This window comes from Salmo salar, chromosome ssa07 (assembly GCF_905237065.1).
Source record: "Salmo salar chromosome ssa07, Ssal_v3.1, whole genome shotgun sequence".
In the NCBI taxonomy this organism is placed as follows: domain Eukaryota; kingdom Metazoa; phylum Chordata; class Actinopteri; order Salmoniformes; family Salmonidae; genus Salmo; species Salmo salar.
The window spans coordinates 49,508,362-49,522,719 of NC_059448.1; the positions used below are offsets into that span (position 1 = coordinate 49,508,362).

The 14,358-nt window shown below is 42.8% G+C and overlaps 1 long non-coding RNA gene across 2 annotated transcripts in view; it reads right to left on the reverse strand.

Annotated features, from left to right (window-relative positions):
- Window positions 1-12,863, reverse strand: part of LOC106609520 (uncharacterized) — a 34,958-nt gene extending 22,095 nt beyond the window's left edge. The window contains exons 1-2 of one of the 2 annotated variants that reach the window (XR_001329709.1): window positions 12,681-12,863; window positions 3,941-4,031 (exon numbers count right to left, since the gene is read on the reverse strand). This is a non-coding gene — a long non-coding RNA (uncharacterized lncRNA). Of the gene's footprint in view, window positions 1-100; window positions 481-3,940; window positions 4,032-12,680 lie in introns of those variants that run through there. The other variant, XR_006770665.1, reaches the window with a different exon arrangement.
- Between the last annotated feature and the right edge of the window lie 1,495 nt (window positions 12,864-14,358).

Consider the following 14,358-nt stretch of genomic DNA (forward strand, 5'->3'; position numbering starts at 1 on the left):
TCCTGGTGGCAAGCTCTTCCTGTGTGGTATACTGGTAGTTAACATAGGGTAGAGAGGCTACGCAGTGTGGCTTTGGATATAGCACCACGCCAGCTCTTACCTAGTTCTTCCTCTGGTAGAGTTGTTTCTCTGGTCTCCCACACATTGTGGAAGGATGAGTTTCCCTCAGTGGTAATGTGTGCAGTGAAGCCTCTATCTGTGGAGCGTAGACTTGTATTAGAGCCATAAATCATATTAGTGGGAGAGGAGGGTGGACAGGGGGAGGTGGAAGGTGGTCAGGGGGAGGTGGAGGGGGGCTCAGGGTCGTAAATCTCATTACCTGAGACTGTTGCTCCCCGTTCTCAATCACTCCCATTATCAGCTGACCTTGACCAGCAGCGCAGACACTTACACTCAATCAGGCCTCGGGGAGATGTATGCTTGCGTGTGTTGTGTGTGTGTGTATAGTGAGAAAATGTCAGAAAGCATACAGTGCCTTCAGAAAGTATTCACACCTCTTTACTTTTTCCAAATTTTGTTGTGTTACAATGTGGGATTATAATGGATTTAGTTGTCATTTTTTGTCACTAATGTCAAAGTGGAATGAAAAATAAAACACTAATATGCTGTGTCTTGATTAGATGAGTATTCAACCCCCTGAGTCAATACTGTACATGTAAGAATCGCCTTTGGCAGCGATTACAGCTGTGAGTCTTTCTGAGTAAGTCTCTAAGTCTAAGGGCTTTGCACACCTGGATAGTGCAATATTTGCACATTATTCTTATAAAACTTCTTCAAGCTCTGTCAAGCTGGCTGTTGATCATTGCCAGACAGCCATTTTCAAGTCTTGCCATAGATTTTCAAGCCAATTTAAGTTAAAACTGTAACTGGCCACTCAGCAACATTCAATTTTGTCTTGGTAAGCAACCAGTGTATATTTGGCCTTGTGTTTTAGATTATTGTCCTGTCTGGTGAAAAGCAGACTGAACCAGGTTTTCCTCTAGAATTTTGCCTGTGTTTAGCTCTATTCCATTTATTTTTATAATAAAAACACATCCAAGTACTTGCCGATGACAAGCATACCCATAACATGATGCAGCCACCACCATGCTTGAAAATATGATGAGTGGTACTCAGTGATGTGTTGTGTTGAATTTACCCCAAACCTAACACTTTGTATTCAGGACAGAAAGTTCATTTCTTTGCCACATTTTTTACAGTTTTACTTTAGTGCCTTATTGCAAACATGATGCATGTTTTGGAATATGTTTTATTCTGTACAGGCTTCCATATTTTCAGTCTGTCAATTAGGTTAGTATTGTGGAGTAACTATAATGTTGTTGATTCATCCTCAGTTTTCTCCTTTCACAGCCATTGTTACTATTTTAAAGTCACCATTGGCCTCATGGTGAAATCCATGAGTGGTTTCCTTCTTCTCTGGCAACTGAATTAGGAAGGAACCCCGTATCTTTGCAGTGACTGGGTGTATTGATACAACATCCAAAGTCTAATTAATAACTTCACCACGCTTAAAAGGATATTCAACATCTGCTTTTTTTGGTGATGCCATCTACCAGTAGGTGTCCTTCTTTGCGAGGCATTGGAAAACCTCCCTGGTCTTTGTGGTTGAATCTGTTTTTGAAATTCACTGCTCGAATGAGGGAACTTACAGATAATTGTATGTGTGAGGTACAGAGATGAGGTAGTCATTAAAAAATCATGTAAACACTATTATTGCACACAGAATGAGTCCATGCAACTTATTATGTGGCTTGTTAAGCAAATTGTTACTTATTTAGGCTTACCATAACAAAGTGGTTTAATACTTATTGACTGAAGACACTTCAGCTTTGAATTTTTTACAAATTTGTAAACATTTTGAAAAACATAATTACACTTTGAAATGACAAGGTATTGTGTGTAGACCAGTGATGAAACATCTCAATTTAAATTCAGGCTGTAACACAACAAAATGTGGAAAAAGTGAAGGGGTGTGAATACTTTCTGAAGACACCGTATATTATGTGTGTGGGGGTTCATGTGTTAGAGGAGTCTTGTTGTCATACAGATCAGCTGTTACGGTGCTTATAATGTCAGTGGTGCGAATGGATTTGGACATGAACGTGTTCCATTTTGTTAATGTGTTTCTGCATTTCCATGTACTGTATGTTGCATTTCAGCTCGTTTAGTTCTTTGATTCATTTTTTGTCTTCACACTCCAATCTTCTCTATCGTCTCAGCTGACTTTCTCCATCTGTCGTCTTTATTGGACCTCTCTGACCTTTTTTCAGTCTCTGTCCTGTGCTGTTTGCTTTTCTCAGAGTGGAGTTGCAGCTCTGTGGCGTTGCCCTTGGTTTCTCTGTTGTTAGAGCACTCCTGCCATCAATCTAACAGTGGGGAACACTGACCAAATGAATGTCAGGATTCCAAAAAGAGCAGAGAAGTCAGTCTTGTGTTGCTCACACACACACACACACACACACACACACACACACACACACACACACACACACACACACACACACACACACACACACACACACACACACACTCACCATGCACACCACAAGAGGCTGCTGAAAGGAGGATTGCTCATAATAATGGCTGGAATGGAGTGAATGGAATAGCATCAAACACATGGAAACCAGTGTGTTTAATGTATTTGATACCATTCCACCACTTCCGCTCCAGCCATTACCACGAGCCCATCCTTCCCAATTAAGCCAACCTCCTGTGACACTCACACACAAACACACAGATCGTTATTCACAAACCAATCTCTCTATTTTTCTCCCTGCTGTTGGCTACTTGCTACTTCACGTCCTCTTTCAAGCGCACAACAATCAATTACCAGGTGGATGCAAACCGCAGTGCAAGTTCACTTAGAATGTTTATGCTATATCAGGGGTGTTGACTGCATTCAGACAGCATACCCTGCAAGCTGTCCACCAACAATGTCATTGGATATTGAAGCAAAACAACATCAGTCCTAACAATACAACTTGACATATATGTATGGGGCTTTAGTCACCTACTGTAGAGCGCGCACACACACAAACACACACAGGTCTCAGAACAGGTCTCGTTAAAGACCCCTGCAGGGTCAGAGTGCACCGTACCTGTGTCACCTAGCCATCCCACAATCCCCTGGGGCCTCAGAAGAAACACAACAAATCACTGCACAACGCCTGCTGCCGGCATCCTAATGCCTAGATCTTTACACTTCAAAAACACAATTATGCTAATGCCAGGAATCATTTGCCATTCCGTGTCTGATTTAATTCACCCTTTTAGCGAGGAAAGCTAATCAGAGGGTTTAATTAACATTTGCGACACAAACCGAGAATGGGGCGGCGAGCCTGTCGATCGTAGAGAGCAACTGGCACTACTGAAGACAAGGGAAGAGAGACCGAGAGAGAGAGAGAGAGAGAGAGGGAGAGAGAGAGAGAGAGGTCTGAAACCCATGCAGATGAGGAGAGGGAGCACCATAGGGAGCACTAAGTGAAGCTCTTCCATCCATCTGCCAGTGAATCAGAGCACTATCTTGTGATATCTACTGCTGCAATGGTTTGGTAAATATCACAGTGTCACTCAGCCAACGGCCGTCTCAGTAACACACTACGGGTGACATTTTACACTAGCAGTGCAGTCTGGCCAATGAGCAACAGGGGGGAAGGAATCGCAAAACAATACAGCATGGAACAAGTGGTGACATCACACCCACGGAAAGGAGGCATCCCAGTAATGCACTCTAACCCAGGCCAACAGGTGATCACAGATAACCCTGCTTTATAATCCCATTGGGAACCTGTCAGTCACACACCTTAATGAAGTGTTAAAGGCCCCACAGTAGTAGCTGTGTAACACATCGGCTGGAGTCATCATAATGACACCTTACAATCCTGGCTGAAGCTAGTCATCAACGAGATTAGGGAATTTGACAGAAGGGCGAATGGCACACCTTTGTATGCAGTGCACTCCACTCAGCCTGGGGAAGGAGAACGTTTTCACCTTCGTCTTCATGGCACAGAGCAGCTCCTCGTCTCCTCCACCTGGAAGGACAATCATAAAGAATACATTAATGAAGGATTAACTTCACTCTCTCTCTCTTCACTTTTTCATTTTTTTATGACATGACCAATAGAGGTCTTCCATTTACATTTGAGTCATTTAGCAGACACTCTTATCCAGAGCGACTTACAGTAGTGAATACATACATTTCATTTCATACATATTTTTGTTGTTGTTGTTTTTTTGTACTGGTCCCCCGTGGGAATCAAACCCACAACCCTGGCGTTGCACACACCATGCTGGCGTTGCAAACACCATGCTCTACCAACTGAGCCACAGGGAAGTCTTCAACATCCAACCTAAAACCAACTTGACACTGGCTCAGTGGCACTCTTAGAAAAAAGGGTTCCAAAAGGGATATTCGGCTGTCCCCATAGGAGAACCCTTTTGGGTTCCATGTAGAACCCTCTTTGGAAAGGGTTCTACTTGGAACCCAAAAGGGTTATACCTGTCCCAGAACCAAAAAGGTTCTGTCTAGAACCAAAAAAGGTTCTTTAAAGGGTTCTCCTATAGGGACACCTGAATAACTCTTTTAGCTTCTAGATAGTACTTTTGTTTCCAAGAGTATCAGGTGGTGCTCTGTCAACACCACAGCCCAGAGACCAACAACAACAGGAATATCTTCAGCTATGAAGTGCATCACTGTAGCGATTGACTTCAACAGTGTGTCATTTTGATAAGACTTGCTGGGATCTCGCTATCCAGCGAAACACGGTTTTTATATGAAGTCAATCACCGGCATTAATCCCCATCTTCAAAGAACGGTGAACATAAAGGCAATGGGAGAAAAAAAAACTCTGATAACTTCAATCGACAGTCTGCACCATGCAACGCTCATTAAAAAAACAATAGGAGCCTAGAGGAACAGAACAGCGGCAACAATGGCGGTATACCAGGGTGGTTGGATGTGAGGGCTTTGTAGTGAACCTGATTAGAGGGAAATTGCTTTCTAACGCTTTCAGGGTCTGCCTCCCCGAGTGGCAAAGCTCTTGTCAGCGGTAAAGGTAGAGTTTCAGAAACTATTCTGTCAGTCAGAGATACCCAACATGAGGTGATGCTCCTGAACTTGTCTGCTGGAGAGCAAAGAATGAGGAGGTTCTGATGATGCCTAACAGGAGGATGGGTTAAATGGCTGTTGAAGAGGGGGACTTTGTTTGAGTTCATATCCGCTTGATCGAGTAGATGTTTCACTTGACACCAACGTAGGCAATCCAAGTCACCTCGACCATCTGGAAGGTTTCCTCCAATGAGCCTTAACTCCTCGACTTGCAAATAACTACAAAATATTCCAGATCCTGGTGGTCTAACATCAGTGTCAGTTCTTCTGAAAAATGATTTTGGCAACTTGGGCTATCAAGTTAAGTTAAGTTAATTAAGATGCAAGTCAAAAAAGTGTTTGGTTGATGTTTGATTGATGTCGTAATTAAACTGAGTGAGCACTCGGACCCGTGTCTGTAATGTATTCGTGTCTTTGCATTCGTTAGACTGTGTCGACTAGGCTCTAGATAGGAGATATGTCAGTGACCGAGCCAGGACAGGAATCCCATGGCAACACTCATCCCAGACGATCGATAACCACTGTGACAACCGCCGCATCCGCCTCGCCCTCGGTCGCAGTCCACAGAACAAGCCATCCTGGGGCCTGAGACTGACGATAACAGCCCGGAGAGGTAGCTTGATTTACGACCGGAGTACCAAGATTGAGGCACCCCCATCCACCACAGCCGCCCCCACAAACGACCTGCCTCCAGTGGGGCTTAGCCTGATGCTCACACCAGTCTCCCCACCTCCACGCTTGTCCACCCTCCAGTGTCTGTCTGTCTGCCATTTAACAAGGCTAATATGCAACATAGCTCAGGTTAAAGTACCTGCCCTGGAGGAGTCTGGGTAATCAAACTGTCATTTTCTGTGTTAGAATGGACGTCACATAGGACAGATAAGAAGACTCCATTTTAAAGGGTAAACAGGAAGGAGGAATTAATATATCCCTCACCTCGATTAACTCGACTGCCCAAGTTAAGGGTGTGTCAGTCTGTCGGCCAAATGGAGCTATGTTGTCCCATACCTCAGCCCCCACCACCACCCCCTACCCACCTACCCACGACCCCCCTCTCCTGTTCATCAGTGGAGGTTGATGAGCGATTGAAGACACTCTGCCTCCATCTCTCTCCCAAGCCGTATCAATATTCATGGGGCTGTCGGGCATGTGTGCGCTGCCTGTCTCGTTACCCTTTGATCCCCCTGCGAAGGCTGTCGGAAGCCCAGCCGCACCAACAACACAGGCGGCGTTTGAAGTGAGGAGAGAACAGCTGCTCACATTGATCTCCAAACACTCTCTCTCTCTCTCTGCAGCACCCCACACACATATAAAACACATACAAAACACATACGAAACACATACGAACACATACGTTCAGTCCCACCCGCGGGCATGCACAGCTACGCATGAAGCAGTTTGAGTCTGTGATGAAACATCAAACACAAGTGAACAACCTCTATGTAGACACCCCACTGTGCCAAACAGAGTAATAGAAACAGTACAGCCGTGACAAGTGCCTTGTTCATTTACTCTTCCATCATATTGTCACAAAGAACTAATCAACAAGTTTTTACGATAACGAATTACCGTAGTTGCGTGGGGTCATTGCTGTATTTAAACACAGTAAAGAAAAAGCAGGAAAACTAGTTGCTTGTAAATCATTTCGGTTTAGTTAATATCAGTGATATTATTCAGATCCACATCGAAATATATTATATTATATTTCATTTACTTCTTTATGCCCTTTCAACTTCAGAATATCTAGCAATTAAATTCAATAAATATGGGGAAAAGTTGGCTTATTTGAACATGAATTGGTTTGAAAGAGTAAATGTACATTTTTATTTGCAGTGATTGGTTATTAGAGCGTGCCGACTTGTAATCCTAAAAAACAGAAATAAGTAACCTCAGGTTCATTCAGCCAATCCTACGGGGGAAATTAATGAGTAAAGAATAAGGTTTCACGATAAACGTCAAAAATAAGGTCTGTGGTAAACACAGGCTTAGGAGATCTTCTACGTTTTGTTCTATGAGATCATATCAGTCAGTTAACATGACCTTTATGAATTATGAAGCCTTTATGTGCTTTTTTTGATTACATAAATGCTAAAAAAATCGGTGACTTTAACTGATGAAGATTATCTCATAGAACAAAAACGTATAACCACAGACCTTATTTTCAGTGTTTATCCAAAAACCCTAGAACAACTCCATTCATTTCCCCATAGGCTTTGACCAACAAGTCATGCCTACAGTTAGAGTTAGTCCCTACAAAAAGACGCCATTACTATTGCTCTCTATTGCAGTCAATTTTGCACAAATTTCAACCTAGAATTTAAATAGTTCTCTGACTTAATTTGTAATTCTAACCAACCCAAACTATGATGACAACATCTACAAAAAAAACATGAAGATTAAAAGAATACATCTATTATAATCCTATTAAATTAAGGTTTATTGTCAAATACAATCTGGAAATCAGGCAAATTAGTAATATCAATACAATCAGTTATTACAGTGGATTAGACTGACATTATCCAGGCCAAGGGGTGTAATCAATATAACACACTATCAGACATTTATAAACCTGTAAACCTCATTAACTGTAGCCTCTGCATGACTTCATTTTATTTTATACTCAGTACGTTCTCATGCTCTCTTTATATCTCGTGTCATACCTCATAACATACACATTGGCAAATTATTGTTATGGACTACGTACATAGAAACACATATTTCCCATTGTTGTAACCATCAGTTGTGGTGTTGGTTGGAATTGCTTCACAAAGACTGAACAGAAATAAGAGGTCAATCTAATTTGACAAGCCTAGAAACAAATCAAGGTTTTAGTTGAGAATATCCTATGAGAACACCCTATGAGAACATCCTATGAGAACATCCTATGTGAACACCCTTTGAGAAAATCCTATGAGAACACCCTATGAGAAAATCCTATGAGAACACCCTATGAGAACACCCTATGAGAACACCCTATGAGAACATCCTATGAGAACACCCTATGAGAACACCCTATGAGAACATTCTATGAGAATACCCTGTGAGAATACTCTATGAGAACATCCTGTGAGAACACCCTATGAGAACACCCTATGAGAACACCCTATGAGAACACCCTATGAGAACATCCTATGAGAACACCCTGTGAGAACATCCTATGAGAACACCCTATGAGAACATCCTATGAGAACACCCTATGAGAACACCCTATGAGAACATCCTATGAGAACACCCTATGAGAACATCCTATGAGAACATCCTATGAGAACACCCTATGAGAACATCCTATGAGAACATCCTATGAGAACACCCTTTGAGAAAATCCTATGAGAACACCCTATGAGAAAATCCTATGAGAACACCCTATGAGAACACCCTATGAGAACACCCTATGAGAACATCCTATGAGAACACCCTATGAGAACACCCTATGAGAACACCCTATGAGAACATTCTATGAGAATACCCTGTGAGAATACTCTATGAGAACATCCTGTGAGAACACCCTATGAGAACACCCTATGAGAACACCCTATGAGAACACCCTATGAGAACATCCTATGAGAACACCCTGTGAGAACATCCTATGAGAACATCCTATGAGAACATCCTATGAGAACACCCTATGAGAACACCCTATGAGAACACCCTGTGAGAACACCCTGTGAGAACATCCTGTGAGAACACCCTGTGAGAACACCCTGTGAGAACACTCTGTGAGAACACCCTATGAGAACACCCAATGAAAACAACCTACAGTATGAGAACACCCTCTGCTGATTTTGTTCCAGTGACCAAATAATTTCAGTAAGTCTAGTTAGTTCATCAAAATTTAATTTTCAATTTATGATCATATAATTGAATAAGCTAATTATTTCCCCTGGGCCTGGCTCGCTAAAGTAATACGATGCACCATTTTCAGCCTTGTATGTGAAGTTAGATGAATGTCTTACATTCTCAAGAGAAATTCAAGGACAAATCATGGGTCTCGATGCAAAATGGCTCTTTCATTGTTTCTGACAGCACCTTGAGTGTGCTTTGCATGTCAAAACGTATCTTTCACAGGGAGTGCTCACCAACTTGTGGTCACCAGATCACCCATGTAATATTGACTGCACAGTCCCATTCACTCAGAAGCAAAGCAGAGAGCTGTAAAACACATTTGACCTATTCAAAAAGAGGGCATTGCAACAGTGCTATGGTAACCATGCTGGTAGTATTAAATGTAGTTTATCTACGACTGGAAATGCTCATGGAAAACAAGACAAGTGCAAGTTCTTAACAACGCTCTTATCGCAAGAGCGTTGTTAATCCGTGTCCTGGTTAAATTCCAAACCTGGCCCCTCACTCCATCGTGGCCATGTAACCTGGTCTCCAGTGTCACATTAGCATAACCACTTCACTGTGACAGTGGATATGTGGTGAGAGTTCTGGCACAAAATGGCTGTCACCCAGGTGGGTTCTACGATGTGGTGAGTTTCTCCATATGACAAGTCCTGAAGAGCTACTGGGTGTGCAGGCCTGTGTTCCAAGTAGTATGAGTAAATCTGATGATCTCCCGAGTTGGACAAATAAAGGCAGGGCAAGGCGGGGGAAGGTGGGGCTACAGTAGTATACAAGGTTTACTAAAAATAAGTACAGACCTAGGATCAGCTCTGAGGAATACACCCCAGGTGGAAGTTATCCCTAAATACAGATCTAGGACCAGCTCTGAGAAATATACCCCAGGTGGAAGTTATCCCTAAGTACATGTCTAGGATAATCTCTCCCTACCCCAGTCCTAATCTTTAAACTTACCAATTGATCAGTGTGTTAAAAGAATCTTAACTCATTAATACAATATATGACACTTGGTTTGTTAAGATGTTAAATCGAGAATTACTGAAAAGCTGCTTTCAGATCAGCAGCTGTATCGTCCAATGCTCCCAGAGAGAGAGGTTGGAGATCGATACAGCCTATCTTCAGAATAACGTTAGCCACTTCCTACTGGCGCTAATGAAGAGAGCTGTCTACAGAGAGCGAGGAAAACCTTTCTCAAGGGACCCACAGTTACCCATGATCACATTACGAGAGACGGGCAGTGAAACAGATGTGACAGATTGAGCAAACACACACCTAAATACACACACACATATACACACACACTACAAACACACACCTAAATACACACACACATATACACACACACTACAAACACATACCTAAATACAAACTCATTACACACACTCACACAAACATAAGCCACATGTGAGCCTGATACAAAATGACACAAAATCCTACATATGCATATTAAACTTTCCACTGTTTTAGTATACCTCTAAAAGAATTAGATTTAGAATTTGTTTCTCATTATGTTCCAGCAGTAACTCATGTGATAAGGCCTTTATAGCACTATATATAATACTCTCCCAAGGCACTGGCATCTTCAGTGCTCTTGCCTCTCTTCTGAACTTCAAATATGTGTATTGATTCCTTTCCGTACAGCTATATTCAACATATTCCTCAGTGTTTACATGACCTTTACAGGACTAATGAGGTGGTTTTGTCCCAGCCTGATCACTAGAAATAGACATGGATGTGAAAAGGTCCTGAGAGCGTGGATATCTGCCTTCCTCTGCGCTCGCCCAGCAGTGGGCACAAACTCACCATGCTCAGAGCCGGAGCGTGCTGCTTAGACCACTGCGTCACAATGCTCTAAAGCCGTGAGAATACTTGATGATAGTTGATGGAAACAGGGCATTGTGTTTTATTATTTTGTTTTAAGCCTGCCCCAAACCATAGCCCTAACCTTAACCACTCAGAAGTAATGCCTAAACTATTAACCTTAGAGTTGTTTCTGTTTTAACTCTGTAACCACACGGAATTAACCCATGTACCCACGCAGAATTAATGCTTAAAAAATAGACTTTCATCCATAATACGTCGAATTTCAAAGGGAAACTATGAGATTTTGATGTTTTGTCCACCCGCTGAATTACACTGTGCCTTATGATGACTGTGGGATTGTGTTGGCAAATTATTTGACCGCTTGTAGAACAGTTTCCATAACGACTGATAGAAAGGTATCATGACTATATTAAAATAAGAGTTGCATTTAATATTTCTCACTGTGATATAGGAACTTGAACTACTGCAATATTGTCACAACATGAACAAACTGCTATGATAATTATTGTATTTCTTTCACAAAGTACAATCAAAGTCCATTTGGAAACCGCCACAAGGATTTTCTTGAACATTTAGCTGGAGCTGATGAATACAAATAGAGCTGATGAATAGAGCATACATGTACGTAAATTCACCCACCCTTAGATAGAACAACATGGGAGGTTAGCAACCTGGACGCAGGAGGACGGTTAATGTCAATGAGCTAGCTATGTGAATAGCCTCACTCCGCAAATATGTACATTGGTTAATATTTTTTTTTACAAATGTTTTTGTCACTGCTCGACCAACTTTATATGAAATCTATCAATATATTTTACCTAAGACCACGAAGGCAACAACCACGTGGACTATTTAGTAGTATATGTTTAGTATTAGATATAGCAGCATTCATCCTGTTCGTATTAAAATGTACACAAAATATATCCCCAATCACACAGGTTATAAACCAACAAGCATATCAGTTACAAGTCAAATCAATTCTCTCTTGGCTTAGAGATGCAGAGACACCGCTGACGTAATGTTCCAACTTACCATGTCTCTCTGGAACGCAACCCAACACAATAGCTGAAAATGATGCAGACACCAACAAAACCTACTGTGAACCTCCTGTAAAACTCCTGTAAACATCCTGTAAAACCTGTTTCCTTTGTTGTTGAGGTAATGCAGAAAGTACAGACAATCTGCTCTCTTTTATTAGCTGACTCAAATTGTCTCCTAAAAAAGCGCAAACTTTCCTTTATGACACACTTGCACACGCGGACAAACACACACACACACACACACACACACACACACACACACACACACACACACACACACACACACACACACACACACACACACAGTTTCTTCACTTGGGTCACTATCAACAGCACATTTTTTGGGTTCATGCAGATGTAGACATAATAGTTGCACAATACTCCAGGTTGCATAAAGCAGCTTTTCTTTCCTACACACACACACACACACACACACACACACACACACACACACACACCGCGTGTGTGTGCACACACACACATTCCTCAAACCTGCCATTGACTAGCCTGCTTTGTACTCTGTAGAGTTTGTCACTCCCTCGCTATAGAGCTAAGCACACAAGAGCCCGTCTGATCTGAGCTAAGTGTAGGCAGTCAGGACAGCTGAGAGACACGGTGGGAACACTGCAGAGAGAGTAGAGCAGAGAGAGTACAGTGGAGAGAATAGAGTGGAGAGAGTAGAGAGGAGAGAGTAGAGAGGAGAGAGTAGAGCGGAGAGAGTACAGTGGAGAGAATAGAGCGGAGAGAGTAGAGAGGAGAGAGTAGAGAGGAGAGAGTAGAGCGGAGAGAGTAGAGCGGAGATAGTAGAGAGGAGAGACGAGAGAGGAGAGAGTAGAGCGGAGAGAGTAGAGCAGAGGGGTACATACCTACAAGGCTTTGCCGAGGCTGTGGAGTAGCAGTGGTGAGATTCATCTGGACGAGCAGGAAGGATGGATGGATCAGTGCTCCTCAACGGCTCTCAGCTGAAGACTTGACATCCTTTAACGGGAGAGGAGCTGTTTCCTCTCTTCCATCCCTCTCTCTGACTCGCTCCCCCACTCTCTCTGCCTTACGTCTCGCTCCCTCCCTTCCCCTACTCCCCTCGTTCTCTCCTCCCCTCATTCTACCCCCTCTACATTCCCCCCCATTTCTAACCCACACTTTCTCTCTCTCCTACTCTGCCCACCTTTTTCTTTACTTGTCTCTTCCTCCCTACACAACCCTACTACCCTCAATCTTTAGAATCACTTTTATCCCAACGAAATTCTGATGTTCTATGAATATTTGAAGATTATGTAGAGGTCCTGAATGGAGGGAGTTGACTAAGTATCACCTGTCCCTCTGCGTACGTAGGATGGAACCCCTTTGTCCAAGCCTGAGTGTGTGTGGTTTAGGAACAATGAATTAAGTCTAGAAACAGGTTGAGGTGTGTGTGTGTGTGTGTGTGTGTGTGTGTGTGTGTGTGTGTGTGTGTGTGTGTGTGTGTGTGTGTGTGTGTGTGTGTGTGTGTGTGTGTGTGTGGAGGACCTGAGAAGCTGGTCAGTAGTGATCGCCCCAACCTTCAGAATAGCAGAGATGCCGATGAGCTCTTGCCAATATTCTTGAACTCTGCCGCTTAATGCCTATTGATTGTCATACACAAAAACATGCATTTTTTTGCCAATGCTCCAATATACTGTGGAAGAGGAAATACAAACATTACACACATAGGTAAGCTTACGGCCACTGTAGCAGTTGAATGGTAGAATAGTGGAGTAGTCTCTTCACATACACAGAAACACACTCAGAAGATTGAGCTGATGATGGCAGAAAAGGTGAAGTGCTCTCCCTGCCATTATCAGTGCCAGAGGGAGAGCGAGTGAGATCATCCCTGGACTCTGACTGCAGTCGGTGTTCCACCTTCCACCCCCCTCTGTTTTGTGCTCTTCCCTTCACTACGAAAGAGAGCTCTCACACACTGCCTCATCCCCTGTTTCCATAGTGACTCTTTCCCCCTCTCAGGCTCGGCATAATCAAGAGCAAAGGAGTGGGGAGGGGAGTGGAGTGTAGCGGGTGGGGGGGTGGGGGTGGGGGGGGTGAAAAAGGAAGAGAGATGAGGGAGGAAGATAGGAAGAAAGCAGAGGGGAGAGAATGAGTACACAGGCTAGAGAGAAAGAGAAAGAAAGGGGAGGGAAAGAGCTGGCTGCAAAGGGAAAGAGAGAAGAGAGGGAGGAATGGGGAAGGAGAGGGACCTAAGAGAAGGGATTTTGTATTTGAGTGAAGGAACTAAGGGAATGTAGCTGAGTAGCAACTAAGGGAATGTAGCTGAGAAATACTGTATGCAAAGATTGTTTTGACTTGTGTTAAAAAGATTTGCTTTTAAATTGGCCTTAGCATTTTTGAAAACAGACATGCAATACCAGTTATGTCAAATAAACTGTTGATGTAACAAGTCCAAGTCCTCTCCCTGAGTTGGAGCCTAATTATCCCAATATACAGGATCAAAAGGATATCAATCTCCACCATTGAAATCTGAAAAAAATTGTTGCTGCATTTATGACAGAATGTCAGATTGGACGACCACCA